Below are 22,024 nucleotides of genomic sequence, written 5' to 3' on the forward strand. Positions count from 1 at the left end.
AAAAGAGGTTCCTACTGAGTTCACCTCCAGTCCGGATCCGGAGGATTCAGAGAGTCCAGTCCTTAAACAGGAACAGGAGGAGGACCAGGTACCAGGACTGGAGGAGACCAGGAACCCTGTGAGGCCGTTTCAGGTGAAGAGTGAGGATGAAGAGATGAATGAACCGGCCAGGAGCTGTGATCCACAGAGTCCTCTTCAACCAGATCCAGATCCAGAGGAAGAGGTCTCAGACTCCTCTGATACTGAAATCAGTGAAGATGATTATCATGAAACCAGAGTGGCCCAGTTAGATGTGAAAATAGATGAAGGTGACGTAAATGTTAGAAAATGTGCCAGCAATGAAAACCCATTCAGCTGCCCTGAGCGTGGGAAAACATTTAAAAAAACATTTTTTCTTCAGACTCATATGAAGACCCACACAGGGGAGAAACATCACCGTTGTGATGTTTGCGGGAAAAGTTTTTTGTGGAAGGGCGATCTTAATTTTCACATGCAAGTTCACGCAGAAGAGAGACAGTTTGGCTGCTCATTTTGTGGCAAAAGATTTAAGCGACAATATGATCTTAAATTACACACGATAGTCCACACAGGAGAGAAACCTTTCAGCTGTGATGTTTGTGGGAAAAGATTTAACCGAAAGGGAATCTTCCACATGCACATGAAGTTCCATACAGGAGAGAAACCCTTCAGCTGTGATGTTTGTGGGAGAATTTTTGAACTAAAGGTAGGCCTTAAAAAACACATGACAGTCCATACAGAGGAGAAATCCTTCAGCTGTGATGTTTGTGGGAAAACATTTAAACTAATGGAAAACCTTAAAAAACACATGGTAGTCCACACAGAAGAGAGACCCTTCAGCTGTGATGTTTGTGGGAGAACATTTAAACTAATGGAAAACCTTAAAAAACACATGGTAGTCCACACAGAAGAGAGACCCTTCAGCTGTGATGTTTGTGGGAAAACATTTAAACTAAGGCGAACCCTGAAATCACACATGGCAGTCCACACAGAAGAGAGACCCTTCAACTGTGATGTTTGCGGGAAAACATTTAAACTAAAGAAAAACATTAAACCACACATGAAGGTCCATAGAGAAGAGAAACCCTTCAGCTGTGATGTTTGTGGGAAAACATTTAAAGAAAAGGGAATACTTAAAATACACATGAAGGTCCATACAGAGGAAAAACCCTTCAGCTGTGATGTTTGTGGGAAAAGATTTAAACTAAAGAAAAACATTAAACCACACATGAAGGTCCATACAGAAGAGAAACACTTCAGCTGTGATGTTTTTGGGAAAACATTTAAATGAAAGAAAAGCCTTAAATTACACATGGAGATCCATACAGAAGAGAAACCGTTTGGTTGTGACGACTGTAAAGAAAAAGACCAAAGTTTCTGACTGCAGGATCTTTGCGGGTTGACCAAAAGTAAACTGTAACTTGGTCTTTGTTTTTTTTTTTTGCTTTGCTTTGTTGTTTTTTTGTCCTCACTCATTTGTGTTTGGGTCAGTGACCTATATACCAGAAAAAAGTTTTCTTTTTTTATAGTTTGGTGTAAAAGGAATTGAATTTGTGTATTATTTTCTAAATCATCACTCAATGTGAGACCTATGCCGTCGGTCTTACAACATATTTTCTACGTATTGTGATGTTCTTTGCAATAAAATTCTAAAAATATTTGTGACTTTTGCTGATGATATTTTCTATGTATCCTGTGAAAGCAGGAAACAGGAACTCCCTCAAAAAAATAAAAAATCAATCAATAAATAAAATAAAATATAGCACAATGATCACAGGAGGGATTTGTTTTTCATTTTTTCTTTATTTGGCTGTATCTTTTATTTTCTCGCCGATGAGACAGGCAGGAAGTCGGGCTTTCAAAATGCAAGAGAATCCAGTTGGTTTTCAAAACAAAACTGCTGGCAGGGAGCGCGATGAATATGATTAGTCAGATCCAGAGAGAGTTAATTTCTATCAATCTGGTTAATGAGCTATTGAACTAAAATGAGCTAAAAATGCACTTGCTCTCCCCGTCGGGGAATCGAACCCCAGTCTTCCATGTGAGCAGTGGTGATACTGTGCACTATACTAACTAAGAGCAAGAAAGAGGAACATTACGTGGTGTGTGACTTTTGTGAAACCGCCATATGAAACCCCATAGACTTCAATACACTCTGACTTCATTTACAACAATAACACAAAGTTACAGTGATCAGTCCAGGGACATTTCTGTGTGTCTTTGTGCGCATGCACTCATCCATTTGAAGCGAACGTGAGAGTGACGTATGCATCTGTGTCACATGAGAGATCAATGAAAGACAGGAAATGCCTTTGATCTCCAGTGACGTCACAAAGTCTCGTTGTGGAGTTATTAGTTGTTGATGTTGTTTTGAAAAATCTGCATCAGTGAAACATTCATTCATACACGAGGACATCATGTATATTGTTGGAAAAGAAAATCTTATTTTTTCTGTGTGTGCTCCTGAGAAAGAGGCTCAAATCCAAACCCAGGAGACAGAAGTTGAGTGAGTCAGTGAGGAAGAAGCTGCTCGTTCTCCTTCAACAGTTTGATCTGAGGAAAAGTCACTTCCTCAGATCATATGTACGGTAAAAAATTGCTGAATGTGACTTCTATTCTCTTTGCTCTCTTTTTCCACATTCAGTGTTAATTTACAAAAACAACATTAATTCTTGGAGCCATGTTTTCTTCAGATCTAACCCGGATCACTCCAATCAGAGACACTGATGGATTCTTGTGCATAAGGTCTTCTCTCTCTTTGTGAGATCAGTTAATTCATGAATCAACATTTCCCGAACTGAAGCACAGACTTGTGCTGTGAGAGCAGTAAGTGCTATTAGTTGGGGTAGTGTTGGTGATTTCAAATCAGTAAGTTTTATCAATGGTCGGGACGTGGGGATTAAGAACATCTGAACGTCACAAATGTTGCCTTAACCTGAGCACTGACTTGTTAATAATCACAAGTTAGTGGTTGGGACTAGAACCTCAGTTCCTTTAACAGTCTTGATGACCTGCAGTATCAGCCCCTGGCTGGGAAATGGCTGATTGTCCAATTAGCCAAGTTGGAATGATTAATCGAATTTCATTTGAATTATGCGCTCATCAGAAGCCTGAGTAGCTCAGTCGGTAGAGCATCAGACTTTTAATCTGAGGGTCCAGGGTTCAAGTCCCTGTTCAGGTGATGCATCTTCTTCCCTTCAGTGGTTCACATTATAGTCACAGCTGTTAGGCACAAACAGGAGGGGATCATCGGCATAGCAGTGAAAAGTAGTTCCAGTTCTGTTGTTGCTTCTGTCGGCAGAACTCAAAGGTATCTGGCATGACTACGTTTGTGTTTTGAGCTTCATTAACAGTGTGTACTCTATGGTGGAGGTCATGACTAAAAAGTGGGAGGAGTCTTTGATCTCTTTGATGTCATTAGAACCTTTGTGACATCACAGAATCAGCATCTCCTTTGATGGTTACTGATGGAACAGGAAAAGGTCAGATCCTGATATAATCTTGTGAATCCACAAGTATGCCTTTCTTTGTTTGTGTACCAACAGCCTGAGCACTGGTTCTGACTTTGTTTTGATGAACCTCATTATTTACACACAGCACATTCAGGACATTAATGTAATTAATTTATTTTATGCTAAAGAAACTTTGATAAGAGTCATGATGGTCAGCCACGTATGTTGGGGGTATTTTAAGATCCAAAATACATCCCTGTACATCAGAGTGGTGCTGTGGTTTAGTTGGTCAAAGAGCCTTGTTGCTCAGGTCAGATGTTGTAGAAACAAACTACTTTTGGGTTTTCATCAGCTGTAGGTTACAACGATCATTTTGATGAACCTCATTATTTACACACAGCACATTCAGGACATTAATGTGACAGTTTATTATATGCTAAGATCCTGGGTTCAGTGTCTCATTGATAAAGTTTAAGGTTGTTGAGTTAAATTCATATAAGTTTCATTAAAAGGACACAGCACTCTCTCTGACCAGTCACTTAACTGCACAGTCTTCATGTCTCCCAGCAGTTCCTTGTTGCTAAAGTCAGATGTTGTAGAAAAAAAGTACTTCTGGGTTTTCATCAGCTGTAGGTTACAACGATCAATATTATAGATATGACAGACAGAGTTCTCAATGTTTTCCTGTTAATCAGTGCTGCTGAAAATCTCATGTTGTGTGTATAAACAGCAGAGGATGGTTTCGATCCATCGACCTCCAACATTATCCATCCAACATTAAGAACAGAACAGCTACACACAAACAAAATAATGATGAACATCCCTTCAAGAAGGGGGACCAGAGGGTGTGTGCCAACTACAGGGTCATCATGAACCTCTGTTTTGGGTGGTGGTTGGATGTTATTGGTTTTTCTTAATCAATATCAAACTAAATAATGGCAATAAAGGTTAAATAAATAAAGGTTGCAGACCCCTGATCGAGGGGTATGATTCCGACTTTGGGTGCAAGAGGTTCTGTGTGTAAATCCCAGAGGAGCCCCTCATATGATGTGTCCGCTGTCTGCAGTTCCACTATTCAAGTGTCAGTAAGTTAGACAACATGAATTCAGGAAGGCTTCTCTGACTTCAACAGGTTCTGTTCAATGTGCTCTAACTGCTTATAAATGTCTCACTGGATCAAAAGCTTTGAGCTACGATAGGCTATGTAATTATTAAAGTTTGATTTGTAAAAATAAGCCAAAAAAACACTTTCACACAGGCCGGTTAGCTCAGCTGGTTAGAGCGTGGTGCTAATAACGCCAAGGTCATGGGTTCAATCCCCATACTGGCCACATGCAGCATCTCAGAACTTGATGTTGTTCTCTCCATATACTTCAATGCAGTCTGAAGTCTTTTTCCAACCAGTGGAACTGCCCCCTGGTGGTCATTAGAAGTGCAGCTTAACTTATCAGATACAACAATAACACGAAGTTACAATGATCAGAGCAAAGACTGCAGATTGATCATTTCCTTTATAAGTCCAACAATCCATGAGGGGAGAAAAATTCATGGCACCCAGAGTGAGAAGCAAACCCCAAAACTAAGGAGCACAAATGCACATTGCATTTATCATACAAGACAAAAACACTTTTTTTTGGTTATTTATGCACTCAAAGGTTTTACCTGTCGCATGATCTCAGAAGCTAAAGCTGCCACACCATGCAGGGGATGCAGCTCAGTGATCAAGATGGATCCAGTCAAGTGCTGGTAGAGACGATGGAACAGACGATAAACTGACAACAGGACATTAAAATCAGCCACACTCAGAGACCACGTGGCCTAAAGGATGAGTAGTCTGCCTTTGGATCAGAAGGCTGTGGGTTGGAGTCCCTTTGTGGTTGGTCAGAGGTGTATTACAGGTGAAGGGAATAAACAATTTGAAATTTACTAAATATCTTTTTATCTCTCATTTCGGCTTTAACTTAAGAAACAATGCCTGGTAACGTGGTAGAAGATAATATAATACATAATTAAAAAACAAAACTCTGTCTTCTGCTCTATAAGACATTACTGGGACAAGATTCCATCGCCTTTGAAATGATTCAGTTGCCTTTGAAGTGACTGTGATGTCATTGGCTCCCCATAATTCCATGTAAATACCAGCTGGCAGACAGAGTCACATCACAGTACATGCACAGGAGGACTACAGCGAAGCACACTGACAAACACAAACATCATGCCAAAGAGGATGAAGATCCCACATGGAGGCCAAAATAACGGCAACACAGCAGAAGAAGGCCTGCTGAGGGAAAATGAAATGATAAAAAAACAAGTGAACTAGTTGTTGTGGCTGTGTTGAGCAGATGGAAATTTGGTGATTGCCCTTTTCGTAGAACATTGTTTATTATTTGATCACTGCCTGAGCAGAGGATGGTTTCCATCATCCACCTCTGGGTTTTGGGCCCAGCACTCTTCCACTGCTCCACTCTCCTTACAGGTGATCTTCAGCGTTGACAATGAAGCACAGGAAGTACTTATCTTGTGCAACACCCTGATCTCTCAACTATCCACTCAGCTTGGAGCAATTTATCCTGTGTAGTCATCCTACCAAATTACCAAAGTGAACACAAGTGTACATGTGATGACAAAACAGCAGCCATTGAAGTCCACTTAAAGGCAAACTCCAAATATTTCGGCCTCTTTTTTTAAACTCACGTCAAAACATCATAATGAAGTTACGTCAAGTACATATAGAGCAGGTCTAGACCAAACTCTTATTAAAATTATTTTGAGAGTCGTGGTTCCAGGTCAGTATATGCAGGATTTTGCAGATGATGTGCTCCTTTCGGCACCATCTACATTGATCAACTTGCTGATCACTGCCACGACACGTTGATGTTACGACAGTTGCACTGCCCCTTTCCTCCACTTTGGTTTCACCAGAGCCATTAAATATGGTATAACTTGTAATACATAACTTCCCAACCACAAAGGGACTCGAACCCTCAGTCTTCTGATCCGAAGTCAGACGCCTCGTCCATTAGGCCACGTGGTCACTGAGCCATGGTGATGTCCCATTGTCAGAATCAGTCAGTTCTTTCTCTTGGCATGATAACACTGTGAGAGATGTGCATTTGAAGCTTTCACTGTGGGACTTTGGATAAGTGGATGGTGAACATGGGAAACTTGCTCCTTGAAAACAACTCAACGTTGTTGACAGGATTTGAACCTGCGCAGGGAAACCCCAATGGACTTCGAGTCCATCGCCTTAACCACTCGGCCACAACAACTACATGAGCCGCAAGAAAAGTAGAAATACACAAAAAACTAAAAAAGCTGAGCAGAGTGCTGTGGACTTTTGAAGGTGCTGTGTTCAGGTGACAGTCTCCTCTGGAATTGAGGGTTCAAATACCACTCCTGACAGTCTGTGCTGTTACCCAGCTTCTTTGTCTGAGGGCCCTCTGGGGAAAGATCTTTGTTGTGCTTTAAGTCACATCTGTCCTCATTCTGCTGATTCCTCAACTAACTGTTAGTACAAACTGTGTTTTCACCTTGAAACTTCCGACATAGCTTTTTATCTCTCATTTCAGCATTAAGAAGCAATGCCTGCTATAAAAGGCATTCACGTGGAAGACCTAGAACCCGTGATGTGTTTCACTAAGAGCTCAGTCATCACACTCAACTGATGTTGTAAACAGGTTACATTCAGAGGAATAGAGGTAATTAGTAGCGATGGGATTCAAACCCACCCTTTGAAGAGACCGCAGAATGAATGCAGCACCTTGGACTGCTTGGCTTCTGAAATGTTTCATAAATAGATTGAATAGGTGAGGGCTTTGGGACGGGGCTCACTGCAGCACCCGCTGTTGAGAGCTGCAGAGCGATGTGCACTTTCACATCAGTTTACACCACCAAAGTGGTGTGGTGACGCTGACAACTTCCCCGCCCTGCAGGCTGCTGATTAACTGATTAGCCTTGTTTATCTTTAGATCAGTAGCCAGCACCCAGGAAGACTCTGTGGCACAATGGTAGTGCGTCTGACTCCAGATCAGAAGATTGCGTGTTTAAATCACGTCAGGGTCAGATCATCTATTCTCAGCACACAGCCGAAATGATTTCTCATTATTGCTTCCATGACCTGGAAGTGGAACTAAAGGTGTGCCCCTATGCCTGCCCTGATAATGGTAACTGATCATCAGTGAGTGCTCTCATCCTTTTAGATGAGTCCGAACAACAGCACTCAGCTGTGTCATATTTTAAGGCTGTACAGATTACAGATATTCTCAAATATGCTTGGGAACATGTGAAACTTAGTCCATGAAAACAACTAACCGTTGTTGGCAGGATTTGAACCTGCGCGGGGAAACCCCAATGGATTTCTAGTCCATCGCCTTAACCACTCGGCCACAACAACCACGCACAGCAAAGCTCCCAGCACAGCTTCCAACTCTTTTTCCCAGAGTCCATCGAGGGAATTATACTGGAGATGACAAACCTGGAAGGGAAGCGTGTGTTTGGGGACATCTGGAGAGAATTGGACCTGGTAGACCTCCAAACCTACCTGGGTCTGAAAAGGCTGACTGTGATGTTTCTCATTTCAGCCCAGCTGGTGTTGGTATCGTCTGTCACTGTAACTTTTGTTCACAGGGAGATGAAAAGTGCCTGACTTAGTGGATTGGTTTTCATTGGCAAGAAACAAACTGGCAGTGGTGGGATTCGAACCCACGCCTCCGAAGAGCCTGGAGCCTTAATCCAGCGCCTTGGACCGCTCGGCCACACTTCCACTGTATGACTGTCTAAATTCATGCTGGATGTTCACCACCCACTTCTCCAAAGTCCAACAGTGAAGGTTTCAAATCCAGTTCAGTCCAAGTAGTTCCAGTTTTGTTGTTGCCTTGTTCCTAATGTTAGATGTTTCCTAATGTTTGCACATGGAAAATACAAACTACACCTTACAGCAGTAGAGGTGAAAGAAAAGCAGCTTCTGTCAGAAGTGGGATTCAAACCCACGCATCAAGGGGAGAATGCAGAGAATGCACTCCTTCAGAGTGGTGCTGTGGCTTAGCTGATCAAAGCGCCTGTCTCGTAAACAGGAGATCCTGGGTTCAAATCCCAGCAGTGCCTTGTTCATAATGTAAGATGTTGTAGATAGACACTTATACATGTCACACATATCAACTCCCTCCCTTCTGCTGCACAGTTGTTATGTTCTAATATGTCTCTGACTCCACCTTAAACTTTGCTGTCTTACTGTATGATAAATGTGCTATGCAACATGACAACGGCTCGTCCGGGACCTCTTGCACCCCAAGCGAGAATCATACTCCTTGACCAACGAGCCTTTTACAGCAGGATATTTATGGCATTTAAAATTCAGTCAAAGGAGAACGAGCAGCTTCTTCCTCACTGACTCACTCAACTTCTGTCTCCTGGGTTTGGATTTGAGCCTCTTTCTCAGGAGCACACACAGAAAAAATAAAATTTTCTATTCCAACAATATACGTGATGTCCTCGTGTATGAATGAATGTTTCACTGATGCACATTTTTACAGAACAACATCAACAACCAATAACTCCACAACGAGACTGTGTGACGTCACTGGAGATCAAAGGCATTTCCTGTCTTTCATTGATCTCCAACATGACACAGATGCATAAGTCATACTATCTCACGTTCGCTTCAAATGGATGAGCGCAGACACATAGAAATCACCCTGGACTGATGATGTCACAATACTCACAGGATGAAATTCCTCCTTTGAAGCTGCTTTGAAGAATTTCCAAAATCACATGTGATTCAGATGTAAACACAAAGGCTGCCTCACTGTCACCATTCAGAACAGCTGAGAAGCTGATTGATACAAATACATGCTAAGCCAGCAGCCTACCCATTAAGATAACTTAGCATGTGCTAACTAATTCAGATGTTCTTAACCCCCACACCCTAAAAACTGATAAAACTTGTCATTGACTTCTGAAATCACCAACACTATCCCAACTAATAGCACTTACTGCTCTCAGAACACAAGTCTGTGCTTCAGTTCGGGAAATGTTGACGACAAATTCACTCACTCAGCTGATCTGAAGAAATCTATCAAAACTGGTTTTAATACCATCCAGGACAACCGCAAAGAGAAGCACTTGTACAAAAGGAAGTTGTCTGTGTTTCATAATTGAAATGGTCAGTATTGTATTCTAAGAAGATGTTGTTGTCTTTGTCAGTCAGCACTGCCCCAACAAGTAGCACTTACTGAATTCAACAGTCAAGTTAGTGCTCAAGTTAAGGTAACATTTGTGACTTTCAGACTACTTTCTTATCCCCCACACCCCATATCACTGATAATATCTGCTGTCCTGGTGACTGAAGAAAGGAAGGAATGGCATTCCTACGCAGATTCCACAGAGATGAGATTCGAGTTTATATGCTGCAGCTCAACTAGCTATGAGCAGAGTGGCGCAGCGGAAGCGTGCTGGGCCCATAACCCAGAGGTCAATGGATCGAAACCATCCTCTGCTACTGGTGTTTTAGCAACAGCTAGCTGTTCACTATCCAAAGTTTGTTATATGTGAAGATGACATCATTACAATAGTAATTGAAAGGCATCAAAGGCATTTCCTGTCTTTCATTGATCTCCAACGCTACACAGATGCATACGTCACATTCTTGTTCACGTTTGCTTCAAATGGATGAGCACATGCACACAAAGATGCACAGAAGTGTCCCTGGACTGATCATTGTAACTTTGTGTTATTGTTGTATCTGATAAGTTAAGGACCATAAACTTTCTATAAAAGTGTATGAGCAGGTTAAAAAGTACTGAGACTTCCACCTGCAGTCTATCTAATGACCACCAGGGGGCGGCTCCACTCTGTGACACAATGATCAATGTGATCAGCTGTTTGCTGAAAGGCTGTGAAGCCCACCAGAGACCTGCTGTGTTTAGTTCACTTGTTGCTGTGTGTAGTTGGAACAGCAGGCTGCAACATCATGTCTCTGTGGGGCAATCAGTCAGCGTGTTTGGCTGTTAACTGAAAGGATGGTGGTTTGAATCCACCCATGGAAGTGGTTTGTCTTATCCACTGGAATTATAGTGGACATGTGGAACCCCAAGATTTGATCTGGAGAAGGTGTATGACCGGGTTCACAGGGATGTTCTGGAGTATGGAGCCATCCCATCACTATATGACAATAAGCTTCCTTTTCCCCGAGACAACTACAGGGTGTAACAGATGTACAGCTGTGGTGAGGCCTGCATTTAGGCAAATTATACTGAATACGGTATAACAATGTGCTACATTACTCAAAGTGATATTTTCAGTTTGAGAAATGTAGCACTGTAGCATTGTTTATTATAACCAATAACCAATGTAGAGGAAAAGGACAGCACGACTGTGCTAACATCAACATGTCGTGTGAGAATGCCGTAAAGTGAAATTTTCAGTTTACAGCTGTGCTGTGCTGTCCTCTACATTGGTTTCCGTCCTCACTGCAGCTGCACTGCACTGCACTGCACTGCAGCTGCAGTGAGGACGGGTTACAGGTCTGTAGCTGGAGGATTTTGGCACCATTGGCATGAGATCTACACAATCTCAAGTTAAATTGTAGACGCACAGTTATGCATAACTGCAATGGCCGGGAATTGAACCCAGGTCAACTGCTTGGAAGGCAGCTATGCTCACCACTATACCACCATTGCATATGAAGGAGCAAAATCACAGCCCTTTTGTATGACTCAGAGTTTATTGCGCCTCCTACCTGGGACAGCTGTTTGTCCTTTTCTAATTAGCCTAAAAGCTGCCAAACATGCCAGTTAGCTCAGCTGGTTAGAGCATGGTGCTAATAATGCCAAGGTCATGGGTTCATGGGTTGTTTTGTTGGCTTATTTTTACAAATCTTTAACCAGCTAACAGCATTGGCTTTAAGTTTCATGGAACTCCTGCAGAAGAAGTTACACAAGTTTATCTCAGCAACCTTAAAATAGGTACTGCTGGGATTTGAAGCCAGGATCTCCTGTTTACTAGACAGGCGCTTTGACCAACTAAGCCACAGCACCACTCTGATATACAAAATGTACAGAGGATCTTAAAATATTCCAACATAAGTAGCCTGGGTTCAATTCCCAGTCAGAGAAAATGGCTTTATTTCTTTCCCAGAAGGCCCTCAGACAAAGAAGCTGGGTAACAGCACAGACTGTCAGGAGTGGTATTTCAACCCTCAATTCCAGAGGAGACTGTCACCTGATCACAGCACCTTCTACAGCTGCTATCAAAAGGCTTGTTGGGGAAATCCATCCACGGTTTTAATGTAGGACTATTCATCTACCTGTGTCTACCTGAGCTTCATTAACAGTGTGCACTCGATGGTAATTGAGGGATCAGAGTGTTGGAGAGCAGAACTCTTTCCTGTGCTTCAGATACACTGTTTGGTTCTGAGCTGATCATTAATAATCAATCAATGAATGACCAATAAGCCTCTCAGCTGCTCTGAATGGTGACAGTGGGGCAGCCTTTGTGTTTACATCTGAATCACATGTGATGTTGGAAATTCTTCAAAGCAGCTTCAAAGGAGGAGTTTCATTCTGTGAGTACTGTGACATCATCCACAAAAAAAGAAAGAATTTTTGCACTGTAAGAAGATACCACCTTTCTTCAAATAGCTCAATCAGCTGAGGCTTCAACTCACAACCTCAGCAGGTTACTGTCATATAAGAACTGATTGTGCCACGCTTCTGCTAACGCACATCACAGGAGCACATCCAGCAGTAGAAGGTTCAGGTTTGAACCAGCTCGAGGGATCTACTTTCCTGTAGCTTACTTCCTATCCAGCAGGACTGACAGCTTCATGTGGGATTCTCACAGAGATGATTCAAACCTGATCACAGTGATCAGTATGGATATACAGTATGTTTGCTGTCAGTGGAGGAAACTCTCAGACAGGACTAATAGTCATGTTTGGGATGTTCCTGGATTTGAGTTGAATGAGTGTAAATTCTCTCTGATTTTAACACACGTTAACATCATGGACCAACATGGATCGTTGGTCAGATTATGAGACTGACACGCTGCCTACGAGGGCTGGAACCCAGAGAAAGTAACAGAGTGAGATGGAGGAGAGCTGTCAGTGTTTCAGTATAAACATACATCATACAGCCCTGACCACTGTTGTATCCAGGCAGAGCTGACTGACCCAGTGACCACGTGGCCTAACGGACAAGGCGTCTGACTTCGGATCAGAAGACTGAGGGTTTGAGTCCCTTCGTGGTTGCGCTGTGTATTACAGGTGAACGGACTAAACTGTGTCCATTTTACAGAAATCAGTGAGGTTTTTCAGATCTCCTCCACAGAAGGTGGATCTGATCTCAGGTCATGGCCAACACTGACCTCTGCTGCTTGATGCTGCCTTCATCCTGATGAATGTTGAAGCAATGAAATATGAAAAAGAACAGACACTAAACTGACAACAGGACATTAAAATGGGCCACACTCAGACCCCACATGGCCCAAAGGACATGGTCTTTGACTTCGGATCAGAAGACCGAGGTAAAGATTTATGTTCACAGAGATCACAGAGAGTCTCTTGAACGGCTCTTTAATATGAATGATGGGAACCAAGTCACAGCCCCCCTCACCATTTTTCTATTTGTGCCTCTGTGCCATCAAATAAAATTTTGTGAAGGATGACAAAAGAAAGACACAAAAGGTGAACTGTGATGGCAGTAATCAAGGTGTGAACACAGTCTGGCAACTCTTCAGGGAAATACACAGAACAGTTTGTCTTTTCTGGACATGTTTGGTGTTTATAACACAACACAGCTGCTTGTTAACTTTCTCCATAAATGCTTCTCTTTGGGGTTTTCCTGCTCAGAAATTCAGTAAAAAAAATGATGATTTGCTATTTTAAATAGATTTGTACAGATCAGCTACAACAACACAACCCTAATCTCTAATCACTGCAGTTAACAGTCCTCTCATCATATGCTAATGGTCCTCATGAATTTAAGAGGATCGTTGTCTGATCATTCTGTTCTTCAAACTGTTACCAAGCCCACAGAAACTTCCTACTGAAGGAGGACAACACATTTATTCAACAAACTGGAAAAAAGTTCAGAGTCACAATTAATTACCAACGTGCTTGTTGACTTGATTCACTTGGATTCAGTAAATGCTGCTTGTTGGGGCAGCGTTAACTGACAAAGACAATAAAGAAGTAAAGAATCAATGTCTTCTAACTCAGATCACATCAGTCAGAGACACTGTTGATTCCTTTCTGCATGAGTGTTTCTCTTTGGGGTTGTCCTGTTTGCAATTTGGACAGAATGTTTTATTTATTTATATTTATTTTTTAAAATCAGCCAAAGTCATGAATTTGTCATAAACATTTCCCGAACATGATTCATGATGATTCATGATTCACGCTGCTGTGTCCTGGTATGAAGCACAGTGGTTCTGTCAATGTGTCCTTTCTTTCTTCTTACCTTATGTTACCTTAACTGTTAAATTCAGTAATAGCTACTTTTTATTTTTTTACTTTTATATTTATTTCCACAGTTATCTACAGTCATGCTAATTCTCAACTGTACATATATTCTTACTGGCTCCTTTTGTAAATATATTCATACATTTTATTTTTTACTTCATCTTTTATCTTTCTTATTTTATAATTATATTTTGTACCACAGAGTTGTCTTTAAAGTTTGTTATACGTTGTGTATGATGGCAATAAAAACATTCTAATTCTAATTCTTTGAGGTTGCTCTGGTGGAAATTTGACCTGTTTTTAATGATTTCTTGAGATCAGCTAAATCTATGAATTTGTCATCAACATTTCTGCAACTGAAGCACAGACTTGTGTTCTGAGAGCAGTAAGTGCTATTAGTTGGGGCAGAGTTTGTGATTTCAAATGTTTTTCATTCCGTCCAAAGATTAACCAGGACAGAGAGTTTATTTAACAATTTGGTGGAAAAAAGTTTTGGTTGGAATAAAAACAACAAAGATGGCCATTTTGAAAAGATTTGTTCAGATCAGCTGCAGCAACATTAATCACCAGAGTTAGCTGTCCTCTCATCATATGCTAACGGTCCTCATGAATTTAAGAGGATCGTTGTCTGTTCCTGATGGACTAAATGTGTTCTTCATTACAAACCATTACCAAGACCATTGAAACCGCCCAAACTAAGTAGGCAGGCAGCTGTGGGAGTGGTTTCATTCAGGTATAAGATGGGCAAAAGCCTGAAAGGGAGTCCATTGGAACTGCAACTGAGGGAGTCCATTGGAACTGAAGTGGCTGCAAAGGCTCTTTGGAGGAGATCATGTGAGGTAAAAATTTGAGCTCAATCTGACTTCTATTCTCTTTGCTCTCTTTTCCCCTTTCAAGGTTAATTCACAAAAACAACATTAATTCTTGGAGCCATGTTTTCTTCAGATCTAACTCGGATCACTCCAATCAGAGGCATTGATGAAGTCTTTGTGCATAAGTGCTTCTCTTTGGGGTTGTCCTGGATGGAATTAAAGTTTTGATAGATTTCTTTAAATCAGCTAAATTCGCGAATTTGTCATGAACATTTCCCGAACTGAAGCACAGACTTGTATTCTGAGAGCAGTAAGTGCTATTAGTTGGGGTAATGTTGGTGATCTCAAAAGCCAATCACAAGCAGATGAGGTTCTATCAATTTTGGGGTGGTGGGGGTTAAGAAAGTAATTTGAAAGTCACAAATGTTACTTTAACTTGAGCACTGACTTGGCTGTTGAATTCAGTAAGTGCTACTTGTTGGGGCAGTGCTGACTGACAAAGACATCTAAGAATGCATCACTGATCATTTCAATTAGAAAGACTGATGACGTCCTTTTGTACAAGTGCTTCTCTTTGGGGTTGTCCTGGATGGAGTTAACCGGTTTTGATAAATTTCTTAAAAGCAGCTGAATTTGTCATCAACCTTTCCTGAACCGAAGCACAGACTTGTGTTCAGAAAGTAGTACATGCTCTTTGTTGGTGCTGTGTCAATGAATAACAAAAATTCTAATCTCTAGTTTTAGTTGGAATAGGTTGGAAAACAAAAGAAAACAAAAAAAAACAGGTCAGATCAGCTGCAGCAACACTCCCCTAATAACCATCACCACAGTTAGCTGCCGTCTCACCATATGCTAAAGGACTTCATGAATTTAAGAGGATCGTTGTCTGATATGAACCATTACCAAGACCATTGAAACCGTCTCAACAAAGTAGACAGGTGGGAGTGGTTTCATTCAGACACAACAGGGAAGTGGCTGCAAGACTCTTTGGGGGAGATCATGTGTCAGCTATTTAACCCGGATCACTCCAATCAGAGGCACTGATGAAGTCTTTGTGCATAAGTGCGTCTCTTTGGGGTTGTCCTGGTTGGAATTTGGACAAAAATGATGAGCAATGCCATTCCTTCTCCGTCAATCAGGTTCTATCAATTTTGGGGTGGTGGGAGTTAAGAAAGTAATTGATGATTCAACAACATCTTCTCTTTGGGGTTGTCCTGGTTGGAATATTGAGGAAAAATTAGTTAGCAGGATTAGTTGTGTAATGTATTAATTTGTCATCAGCATTTCCCCAACTGAAGCACAGACTTGTGTTCTGAGAGCAGTAAGTGCTATTATTTGGGGTAATGTTGGTGATTTCAGAAGTTTTCCTTCCTTTACCCATTTCCCATTAGACCCTTCTTAGAATCTAACTCAGACCACCTCAATCAGAAACGCTGATGAATTCTTTGTGCAAAAGTGCTTCTCTTTGAGGTTGTCCTGGTTAGAATTTCAACAAAATGATTCCCATTTTGAACAGATTTCTTCAGATCAATTGAAACAACACTGCCATAATCACTAATCACCAGAGTTAGGTCAGAATTGAAGCTTAATGTGACTTAGCCAATTCAATGAGACATTGATGACTATTTTCTCCATGAATGTTTCTATTCTCTTTGCTCTCTTTTTCCCCTTTCATTGTTAAATGGCAAAAACAACAATAAGCCATGTTTTCTTCAGATCTAACTCAGATCACTCCGATCAGAGACACTGATGAAGTCTTTGTGCATAAGTGCTTCTCTTTGGGGTTGTCCTGGTTGGAATTTGGACAAAAAAGATGAGGAATGTCATTCCTTCTTTTCTTCAATCACCAGGACAGCAGATATTATCAGTGATATGGGGGGTGAGGGTTGAGGAAGTAATGAGTTGAGAAAGTCACAAATTGAGCACTAGCTTGACTGTTGAATTCAGTAAGTGCTACTTGTTGGGGCAGTGCTGACTGACAAAAACAACTTGCTCCAATGCATCACTGATCATTTCAATTACAAAGACTGATGACGTCCTTTTGTACAAGTGCTTCTCTTTGCGGTTGTCCTATGAGCAGAGTGGCGCAGTGGAAGCGTGCTGGGCCCATAACCCAGAGGTCGATGGATCGAAACCATCCTCTGCTAATGGTTTTTTAGCAATAGCTAGCTGTTCACTATCCAAAGTTTGTTGGATTTGAAGATGACATCATTACAATAGTAACAATGCCATACTGAAGCTGCACTAGCTGAAGAGGGAAGATCTTCAGTACAGTATTAACCTTGCTTGTTTTAACTCCCAGCAGTTTTCTTTAGCAGTGGAAGTAAGCAAATTTCAAATGTTGTTTTAGTGCCGAGTACCCAGTCTGCCTCCTTCGAACCATTCACAGCTTTTTTTCCAAAGCTTAGCTTGCATGCCAGCCCAGGGGAATTAGCTCAAATGGTAGAGCACTCGCTTAGCATGTGAGAGGTTGTGGGGCTCATCTGCATAGCAGTGAAAATTAGTTCCAGTGTTGCTTCTGTCGGCAGAACAGGTGGGTTGACCTGTGGATGTCCTAAAAAATAATACCATACAAACCAGCACAGACGAAACACAAAGGAGACAGACTATTTCGCTGATATTTTGAATGTGATTATGAAAAGTAAAATGTTTTCAATAATTTAAAAAACGTTATCAAGGGCTCGTTGGTCTAGGGGTATGATTCTCGCTTTGGGTGCGAGAGGTCCCGGGTTCAAATCCCGGACAAGCCCTTCATGTGTCCAATGATCTGTCCCCCTTCCGCTGTGGACATTTTACCTCCTTCACTTTCCAGCAAAACATTTGCAATATTATTTTTTTAAACATTGATTCAATGTGGTCCTGCAATATGCCCTTTAAGGTAACATTTGTGACTTTCTAACTACTTTCTAAACCCTCCACCCTCCATATCATTGATAAAACTTGCAGACTTTTGGGTTTGTTTTTTGTTTTTTTTTATATTGTTCAAAATAAACTGAAATGAAATCAAATGGTGATGTGTGTCCATCTAAAATAATGGGAAATATTGATGTGAAATGTGATGTGAAGAAATTAAATGGCTCATCAGAAAAACACGCCCTGTTGCACCACAGAGTATGTGAGCGTTTACAAAAAGTGCAAACAGATGATCTGACCCTGACGTGAGTTGAACACGCAACCTTCTGATCTAGAGTCAGACGCGCTACCATTGCGCCACAGAGTCTCTCAGAAGCACGCAACTGTAGGAGTTGAAACGCAGCAAAACATATTAAATGACCAAAATAAAGAAGAAGGAAATACACATAACAGTCTGTGTTTTTTGTCAATTTTTTGGAGGATTTTTTGCAGTTCCTCATCAGAGACTGGCAGCTGGACACACATGTCAGGATGGCTCAGTGGTCTTTTGGAGCCCACTGAGAGACGTGCTGTGTTTAATCTACTTTCTCTTATCCAGCATACATCGACCAACAATGACTGCTAGAGTCAAATATCTTAACATCAGTTTGAACCAACATGAAACTAGCTGAGGTTTAAATAGTGTAACTACAGCTGCTGGTCATTAAGTCTCTGTGGGGCAATGAGCCAGTGTGTTTGGCTGCTAACTGAAAGGATGGTGGACAGGAACCTGCAGAGAGATGCTGAGGTTGTGAGTTCAAGCCTCAGCTGGAGCATCTGGCAGTCTGCGGATTACTCCTGGAATGAACTTAATAAACTTTGCACCAGAGTGTAGCAAAAAAAAATTCTGTGATGTGTGCACACTGTTAATGAAGCTCCAAAGACAATCATGGCCATGCCAGATAACTTTGAGTTCTGCCAACAGAAGAAAGAACCAAACTGAGCGAGGAACCAAATGTTTGTTGGATCAGGAATCCTGAAATGTCTCTCTTTTGTGCAATCAGGATGTCCAAGCAATCTCAGACTGTCCCTGTTTTACCAGCAGCCCTACAAGTGAATCTGTCTTTTTCTTTTGTCCTCAGTAAAATAAACTGCATTTAAAAGCTTCACAAAGTGAACAAGCTTCCAATGACAACCGTCCCAAGTAAAGTCTCCATATTGTTCAACTTTTGCCCAAATGATTCAGTTGTGGAACTAATTTTCACTCCTATGCCGATGATCCCCTCCAACGAGACAACCACCATTTGTTACTCAGTGTGATTCAACTTTGTTAAGATTTGGCAATATATATGGATGAATCTGATTTAATTTGAATCTGTGATTTTTGTTTTGGTGGCATTCAGAATTTATAATGAAACTAGTTGTGCTAACTCAGACGTGGCTGGATTTGTGAAGTAATGTCAAATCTGTAAATATTAGTCAAAGAAGACAAGAAGACAAACGCACTAATGGCTCCCTTCGATTCTTCGAATCTTATGATTCTTGCTTAGAGTGCGAGAGGTCCCGGGTTCAAATCCTGGACGAGCCCATCTGTTGCCTTTGAGTCAATATGGGTGCCAACTGTTCCACCACGGAGCTGTGTGAGGTTTGCTGTCTGGTTGTTAGTTGCAGTATCTTGGCAACTGAAGAAAGAGCAATGGTAGTTTTGTGGCTCATGCTGTGCTGAGGAGAAGGGATATTGGTGATTGACTGCTTTTCACTGCTTTTCCAGAAAAGACAAACTGTTCTGTGTATTTCCCTGAAGAGCTGCCAGACTGTGTTCACACCTTGATTACTGCCATCACAGTTCACCTTTTGTGTCTTTCTTTTGTCATCCTTCACAAAATTTTATTTGCTGGCACAGAGGCACGAATAGAAAAATGGTGGGGGGGCTGTGACTTGGTTCCCATCATTCATATTAAAGAGCCGTTCAAGAGACTCTCTGTGATCTCTGTGAACATAAATCTTTACCTCGGTCTTCTGATCCAAAGTCAAACACCTTGTCCTTTGGGCCATGTGGGGTCTGAGTGTGGCCCATTTTAATGTCCTGTTGTCAGTTTAGTGTCTGTTCTTTTTCATATTTCATTGCTTCAACATTCATCAGGATGAAGGCAGCATCAAGCAGCAGAGGTCAGTGTTGGCCATGACCTGATCAGATCCACCTTCTGTGGAGGAGATAAAAACCTCACTGATTTCTGTAAAATGGACACAGTTTAGTCCGTTCACCTACACACTTTCTCTGGGTTCCAGCCCTCGTAGGCAGCGTTTCAGTCTCATAATCTGACCAACGATCCATGTTGGTCCATGACGTTAACGTGTGTTAAAATCAGAGAGAATTTACACTCATTCAACTCAAATCCAGGAACATCCCAAACATGACTATTAGTCCTGTCTGAGAGTTTCCTCCACTGACAGCAAACATACTGTATATCCATACTGATCACTGTGATCAGGTTTGAATCATCTCTGTGAGAATCCCACATGAAGCTGTCAGTCCTGCTGGATAGGAAGTAAGCTACAGGAAAGTAGATCCCTCGAGCTGGTTCAAACCTGAACCTTCTACTGCTGGATGTGCTCCTGTGACGTGTGTTAGTAGAAGCATGGCACAATCAGCCAGTGTGCGGTTCTTATATGACAGTAACCTGCAGAGTGATGCTGAGGTTGTGAGTTCAAGCCTCAGCTGGTTGAGCTATTTGAAGAAAGGTGGTATCTTCTTACAGAGCAAAAATTCTTTCTTTTTTTGTGGATGATGTCACAGTACTCACAGAATGAAACTCCTCCTTTGAAGCTGCTTTGAAGAATTTCCAAAATTACATGTGATTCAGATGTAAACACAAAGGCTGCCTCACTGTCACCATTCAGAACAGCTGTGAAGATTATTGGTCATTCATTCATTGATTATTAATGATCAGCTCAGAACCAAACAGTGTATCTGAAGCACAGGAAAGAGTTCTGCTCTCCAACACTCTGATCCCTCAGTTACCATCGAGTGCACACTGTTAATGAAGCTCAGGTAGACACAGGTAGATGAATAGTCCTACATTAAAACCGTGGATGGATTTCCCCAACAAGCCTTTTGATAGCAGCTGTAGAAGGTGCTGTGTTCAGGTGACGGTCTCCTCTGGAATTGAGGGTTCAAATACCACTTTCGCACCGTAAGCGAGAATTCAGAGATAATTTTGGTTGACAGGACTGTTGAAGCAGGTAAACATGGAGACTAGACCAGAGACCTTCCATCCTTGTTTCTACACACATAGATTGCTGAAAGTGACACTGCTTCCGCACAACAATAAGGTTGTGGGTTCAGTTCCCAGCCTGGAGCTGCATGTAGGGTGGAGCCAGGTGACCAGAATGAGGATGCAACTTTAAGGAGGAGATTGAAGTTGTTCTTTGGGTATTCAGACAGGAAGTGTAATTTCTCCTAACATGTAGCATGATTCTTGTGCTGGACGTCAGGAGTGAAGGCAGCAACTCCAACAGTTCATCCAATATGACCAGGACTGTGGCAGCAAAATGAAGAAGCATGAAATCAGAAAGTGTTGTGACAACAACAGACCGCTGTTGGCAGGATTTGAACCTGCGTGGCGAAACCACAATGGATTTCAAGTCCATCGCCTTAACCACTCGGCCACAACAACCACACAGTCTAAAGCCAGCATTACTCAGTGTTTTCCAGCCTAGATGGTTTCCTCCTCAAAGGAAACAAAGGAGCTTCCAACTCTTTTTGAGGGAATTATACTGGAGATGACAAACCTGGAGTGGAAGCGTGTGTTTGGGGACATCTGGAGAGAATTGGACCTGGTAGACCTCCAAGCCTACCTTGGAGGTAATACAGACAAACCAGGTTCAGTCTGTTTGATGTCAGTTTGATGTTGCTTCTGTCAGCAGAACTCAAAGGTATCTGGCAGGACCATGATTGCCTTTTGAGCTTCATTAACAGAGTGCACTCTACTGTGGAGGTCATGACAAAAAAGTGGGAGGAGTCTTTGATCTCTGTGATGTCATTAGAACCTTTGTGACATCACAGAATCAGCATCTCCTTTGATGGTTTCTGATGGAACAGGAAAAGGAGATGCTCTTTGCTCTTTTTCCCCTTTCAGTGTTAATTTACAAAAACAGCATTAATTCTTGGAGCCATGTTTTCTTCAGATCTAACTCGGATCACTCCAATCAGAGACACTGATGAAGTCTTTGTGCATAAGTGCTTCTCTTTGGGGTTGTCCTGGTTGGAATTTGGACAAAAATGATGAGCAATGCCATTCCTTCTCTGTCAATCACCCCAACCGCAACTGCTATCAATGATATGGGGGGTGGGGGTTAAGAAAGTAGTTTGAAAGTCATGAGGAAAAAACACATGAGGAATGTCATTCCTTCCTTTCTTCAATCACCAGGACAGCAGGTATTATCAGTGATGT

The 22,024-nt window shown here is 41.7% G+C and overlaps 12 non-coding genes across 12 annotated transcripts; 6 read left to right on the forward strand and 6 right to left on the reverse strand.

Moving 5' to 3' along the window:
- Window positions 1-3,126: 3,126 nt before the first annotated feature.
- On the forward strand, window positions 3,127-3,199 carry trnak-uuu (transfer RNA lysine (anticodon UUU)). The gene has a single exon. It is a non-coding gene; the product is annotated as a tRNA-Lys (tRNA).
- Window positions 3,200-4,727: 1,528 nt separating this feature from the next.
- trnai-aau (transfer RNA isoleucine (anticodon AAU)) lies at window positions 4,728-4,801 on the forward strand. Its single transcript has one exon. It is a non-coding gene; the product is annotated as a tRNA-Ile (tRNA).
- Window positions 4,802-6,657: 1,856 nt separating this feature from the next.
- On the reverse strand, window positions 6,658-6,739 carry trnas-cga (transfer RNA serine (anticodon CGA)). Its single transcript has one exon. It is a non-coding gene; the product is annotated as a tRNA-Ser (tRNA).
- Window positions 6,740-7,460: 721 nt separating this feature from the next.
- Window positions 7,461-7,532, forward strand: trnaw-cca (transfer RNA tryptophan (anticodon CCA)). The gene has a single exon. It is a non-coding gene; the product is annotated as a tRNA-Trp (tRNA).
- A 249-nt stretch (window positions 7,533-7,781) lies between these two features.
- trnas-aga (transfer RNA serine (anticodon AGA)) lies at window positions 7,782-7,863 on the reverse strand. Its single transcript has one exon. It is a non-coding gene; the product is annotated as a tRNA-Ser (tRNA).
- A 287-nt stretch (window positions 7,864-8,150) lies between these two features.
- trnal-aag (transfer RNA leucine (anticodon AAG)) lies at window positions 8,151-8,232 on the reverse strand. The gene has a single exon. It is a non-coding gene; the product is annotated as a tRNA-Leu (tRNA).
- A 267-nt stretch (window positions 8,233-8,499) lies between these two features.
- trnat-cgu (transfer RNA threonine (anticodon CGU)) lies at window positions 8,500-8,573 on the forward strand. The gene has a single exon. It is a non-coding gene; the product is annotated as a tRNA-Thr (tRNA).
- A 2,501-nt stretch (window positions 8,574-11,074) lies between these two features.
- Window positions 11,075-11,146, reverse strand: trnag-ucc (transfer RNA glycine (anticodon UCC)). The gene has a single exon. It is a non-coding gene; the product is annotated as a tRNA-Gly (tRNA).
- A 283-nt stretch (window positions 11,147-11,429) lies between these two features.
- On the reverse strand, window positions 11,430-11,503 carry trnat-agu (transfer RNA threonine (anticodon AGU)). The gene has a single exon. It is a non-coding gene; the product is annotated as a tRNA-Thr (tRNA).
- A 5,310-nt stretch (window positions 11,504-16,813) lies between these two features.
- Window positions 16,814-16,885, forward strand: trnam-cau (transfer RNA methionine (anticodon CAU)). The gene has a single exon. It is a non-coding gene; the product is annotated as a tRNA-Met (tRNA).
- Window positions 16,886-17,416: 531 nt separating this feature from the next.
- Window positions 17,417-17,488, forward strand: trnap-ugg (transfer RNA proline (anticodon UGG)). The gene has a single exon. It is a non-coding gene; the product is annotated as a tRNA-Pro (tRNA).
- Window positions 17,489-21,165: 3,677 nt separating this feature from the next.
- Window positions 21,166-21,247, reverse strand: trnas-uga (transfer RNA serine (anticodon UGA)). The gene has a single exon. It is a non-coding gene; the product is annotated as a tRNA-Ser (tRNA).
- Window positions 21,248-22,024: the final 777 nt, after the last annotated feature.

This window comes from Echeneis naucrates, chromosome 2 (genome assembly GCF_900963305.1).
Source record: "Echeneis naucrates chromosome 2, fEcheNa1.1, whole genome shotgun sequence".
NCBI lineage: Eukaryota > Metazoa > Chordata > Actinopteri > Carangiformes > Echeneidae > Echeneis > Echeneis naucrates.